The sequence below is a fragment of the Callorhinus ursinus genome, unplaced genomic scaffold (assembly GCF_003265705.2).
Source record: "Callorhinus ursinus isolate GAN/ISIS: 27379988/994484 unplaced genomic scaffold, GSC_fseal_2.0 scaffold12, whole genome shotgun sequence".
Lineage (NCBI taxonomy): Eukaryota > Metazoa > Chordata > Mammalia > Carnivora > Otariidae > Callorhinus > Callorhinus ursinus.
Genome location: NW_027397074.1, coordinates 74,343,556 through 74,348,522, shown reverse-complemented (window position 1 = coordinate 74,348,522; position 4,967 = coordinate 74,343,556). Strand labels below are relative to the sequence as shown.

Genomic DNA, 4,967 nt, shown 5'->3' with positions numbered 1-4,967 from the left:
ATCAAAAATACAATTGCACTAGTAGACCACACAATTTTTAATCTAAGATGTATAGAGAAGGTTCAAAGATAAAGACAAAAGATGGAAACAGAATAAAACCGAGTTCTTACATTAGAACATCATTTATAAGAGAACCTAAATAATGAATGCATCCAAATGAATTAAGTTGTTGTGAAATTATTTTAAAATTCTTTGGGACCGCTAATGGCATGCGGTGATCTCCCTGGACACGAGGGACTGTGGGTAATTTCTCTGGGGCTCAGTCCACACAAAAGCAAATGCCAGATGGGGCTCCTGGGTAGCTCAGTTGGTTAAGCGTCTGACTCCTGATTTCCACTCTGGTCATGATCTCAGGGTTGTGAGACTGAGCTCTGGGTAGGGTTCCATGCTGAGCATGGAGCCTGCTTAGGATTCTCTCTATCTCTCCCTCTGCCACCAACCCCCCCTTCTCCACCCCCACTCACGTGTGTGCTCCATCTCGCTCTCGCTCTCTAAAAAAAAAGAAAAAAAGCAAATGCCAGAAATGTGTATCCGAAATGCTGACTGGTCTGACACCACACAAGGTGACACATTACAAACACGTAGTAGTGTTTTTCCATTATGTTAAGTGAGGGAACCCAGGGACAAAAGAGATCTGGTGTAGGATTCCATTTATATAAAATTCTAGAAAATGTAAATTAATCTACAGTGACAAGAGTGGGTCAGCAGCCGCCTGGGGCCAGGAGCAAAAGAAGAAATGGGATGCAAAGGGGCACAAAGAACCTACTAAAGAGTGATGGAAATATTATATTGTGGCTAGCCTTTTGCAAACATATACATCTGTCAAAACTTATTACATTCATATTTTATTTAAAGGAATGTGGTTTATTGCACTTAAATTATAATTCAGTGAAGTTGATTAAAAAATAAAATTTCAATATAGGCAAAATAAGTAACCCTATATATCACAAACACAATTATCAACATGGATCTTTAAATGTTGACAAAGGAAAATGGCATGATCAGGTCAACAGACCCTAAAGGCATTTGCAAAAAACTCTTGATTTTAAAACATATATATATATATATATGGAGCATCTAAAACTAACATTCAGCGGTAGTCTCAATAGTGGCACACTACACGCATTTCATCTCAAATCAGGAATAAGACCGGCCATCATCCCTTAAGCTAGTAATCGAGTACATCTACTGAAAATGAAGAACTAGGGAGAAAAACAAAAGGAAGCGACAGAAGTTAATTCAACATCAACAAAATTTACAGCTTTCAAAATAATTGGAGGCTAGATAAAAGTGTAAAAACCCATTTTAATATGTCAGTAATAACCAGTTAAAAAAGAAAATGGAAGATAAATCCCATTCATCATTGGTAATTGTAGCCCAAGGCATAAAAATACCAAGGAGCTGCCTTAAAAATAAAATGTGGAACTCTTATAAAGAAAATTACTAAACATAATTGAGAGACATAAAAGTTATCTCTAAAAACTCTACAGATATTCCAAGATTCTAGATAAGAAATAAGTAAATCCTCCACAAGTTAATTAAAAATTTTAATTCAATGCCAATTAAAAGCTCCTTTGGTGCCATAAAAAGGGCTCCTAAATGAATCTAGAAAACAAGTGGATTATACCACCCAAGAAGAAAATCCTGAAAATAAAGGGTAATGAAGCCTTTTTCATACCACACAAGGAAATCATGCAACTACAATCATCAAAACCATGTAGTACAAAAACTGAGCAAATCAGCCAAAAACAAACCCTGGTCTACATCAGAACTTAATATATAACAAATGTGGCATCAAAATAAATTAGAAGACAAAATGGAGCTAAGAACAGCAGCTAGCTATTTTTAAATGATTTAAAGTTAGATTAAAAATCCCATGTTATACACTAAAAAAAAATCTACACATGGATTAAGCAGTAAAGGTTTTAAAAACAAAACCTAAAGCATAAAAAACTGTAAGAAAATATAGATGAATATCTGATTTCTAAAAGGAGAGTACTAAGTATTAAAACAATAGGAAAAAAGTTAACTAAGAAATGGGTATATGTTTGAATACCTAGTTTTAAATTATTCTTTTTTTACCTTTATTTATTTTATTTTATTATGTTATTCTACAATAATTATAGATTCCCAGGAAGCCATGAAGAAATGTACAGGGAGGTCCTGTGTACCCTTAATAGAGCCTCCCCCAACATAAATGATCTCTTGCATAACTATAGTACATGGTCAAAACCAGCAAATTGAGATTGGTACAAAGCATAGAGATTAGTCATACCTCACCAGTGGTATACGTGCACTTGTGTGTGTAGTTCTAGACAATTATATCACACGTGTAGATTTGCTTAACCACCCTCAAAATGAAGAATTTAAGTCTTCCATTACCACAGGCTGCTTCCATGGTAGAACCACATCCACCTCCTCCTCCCTCATCCTTAACCCCTGGCAAACACTGATCCGTTATCCATCCTACACTTAACGATAATTCTGCACTGTTTTATAAATGGAACCCTGCACCATGCATTCTTTGGAAATTGACTTTTTTTCACTCAGCATGATTTCCTTGACATTCATGGCAGTTATTGCGAATATCAGTAATTACTTATTATTGCTAAGCAGTATTCCATGATATACATGGACCAAAGTTTGTTTGACCATTCAATCATTTTAAGAAGTTTGGGTAGTTTAGAGTTCTCAAATATTAAGAACAAAGTTTCTGTGAATACCCATGCTCAAGTTTCTAGGTGAAAATGTTTTTATTTCTCTGGGATAAATTCCCAAGAATGCAACTGGCAGGTCATATGGTAGTGAGCAAAAAAAAAAGCTATATACAAATATGTTAATGCAACAGGACTCCAAATATTTTTTTTAAAGAAAAGGGAGGGCAGAGGTAAAGGGAGAGAGAGAATCTTAAGCAGGCTCCACGCCCAGCATGGAGCCCCACTCTGGGCTTGATCTCACAACCCTGAGATCATCACCTGAGCCAACATCAAGAGTCCAGTGCTCAACCGACTAAACCACCCAGATGTCCCCCCAAAAATATTTTTAAAGTGTATTTTTGTATAGAAAAATAACCTGTTGAAAAATGTACAAAAATAGTATTTGCCAAATAAATAAAATGTGTTAAAACTTGAATCATTTTTCCTTTTTATACTCCTCTGTATTGTCAGCCTTTTCAACAATAAACATGTACCCATTTTATAATCAGAGAAGTATTCATTAATAAAATGCCAAACAACTTTAGTCATAGGCCTAGTCTTCCCAACTCAGATTATGGGCTGATATAGCAGTGGCCTACTTATGAAGTCCTTCTGGGGATTGGTTGTGTGGTAATAGGGGAGTCTGTTTCCCTCAATAAGTAAAAATACTTTTCCTCATGTACAGTTTCAGGAATGAATTGTCCAATTAAAACTGAAAAGAAAGACTAGAATGAATAACAATAAAAAATAGCACTAATATTAAGATTTTCCCAATAGAAAGTAATGCCCCCTCTCAGGGTATTTGGGGCCTATATTCTCTTGATCTGTGTCCAGAATGAGTCCCTGTATATATCCCACTGCTGGAGAGAGCTGGAAATAAGGTAAGGCACACACAAAGCCACACTTGCTCGCTAATTGGAAACTGAGTCATTCAAAGATTGGTGGCCTATTCTATAAATGTCCTATAACTGCCAGGGAGGTACAATGGGCTCACAGTTTAAAAAAAAATAATAATTCATATGCAAATTATACCATGATGAAACCTTAAAGCACATTTCAAAGTCTTAAAAGTTCAAGCCTCATTAACATCATAACTGCGCTCAATAATTACTTAGCTTAGCAATTAAAACAAACTTCAGGCCGTATCAAATTGTTGTCTTTGAATATTTATCAGACTGACCATCAGGACACTTTTTGCATGTGAAAATGGGTGCCATTAATAGTTAAGCTGGGCCAGTAAGTGTAAACTAGAACTGGCTGAGCAAATTGGACTGCATGATTGACTGCCCTATGGTATGATGAAACTTGCATGCAGCCACATTCCACAAAGGGTTCAACATCCTATAAAAGTTGGGTTTACATTAAATTAACAAAAAATTATTAACTTGTTTAATTTTTTATATTATGATTTTTTAAAAATAGCTCATAATTATAAATACAAAAATAAATATATTATTTTACTATAATTATAAATATAAAATAAATATATTAATTTTTACTATTTTAATATTTTAATTATTATTAAGGAGAACTCCTTAACCAAAACATGATACTCCATTACCAGGTAAACATTACTGCCTAAATGGTATTTTTTACTCTGGTAAGTATTCATAATGATTCAAAATGCTATGATTTTGAGTTGAAAACTTTGGGTCTAGGGCACACACATGAAGATGAGCAAGCACATCCATGTTAAGTTTAATGCAGTTTAAAAAGCTATCTACCTAGTGCTCGCTTGGGCAGCACACATGCTAAAAAACTGTAATTATACAGGGAAGATTAGTGTGGCCCCCACACAAGGATGACATGCAAAAAGATATCTATTTAGAAATGGTTCCGCTAACCTTCCATTTGGGTAATTTACCCTTCATGAACTTTCACCACGTTTTCCCCCAACATTCAATTCTATCACCAGACCCTGAAGTTACTCTAACTTCAAAATATATATCTTTCAGTGCTTTCTGATGTACACACCTATGCTCCAGGCCCCTTACTCCCTCAGAACCTCTCCTTCTGCCTTCAATGTTTTGAGCACATCTTTCCTTCAAATGATTAGTTCCTCTTGAGTTTCCATCCATCCCTGAGCCTTCAGGTATATGTGCCAGGTGGGGTCATTAACACTAGCTGCTGTACTGGAAAATTCCAACAGCTCAGTGACTTGATACAATAAAAGGTCCTTCTTGCTCACTCACATCCAATGTGGTTTGGACAGTTCTCTTTGGCAGAAATTCTAGGATCCAGAGGCCTTGCATGCTAAATATATGACCTCTC

The 4,967-nt window shown here is 35.5% G+C and overlaps 1 non-coding gene across 1 annotated transcript; it reads left to right on the top strand.

Annotated features, from left to right (window-relative positions):
- The first annotated feature begins 4,423 nt into the window (after positions 1-4,423).
- On the top strand, positions 4,424-4,532 carry LOC112811092 (U6 spliceosomal RNA). The gene has a single exon (XR_003204969.1). It is a non-coding gene; the product is annotated as a U6 spliceosomal RNA (small nuclear RNA).
- Positions 4,533-4,967: the final 435 nt, after the last annotated feature.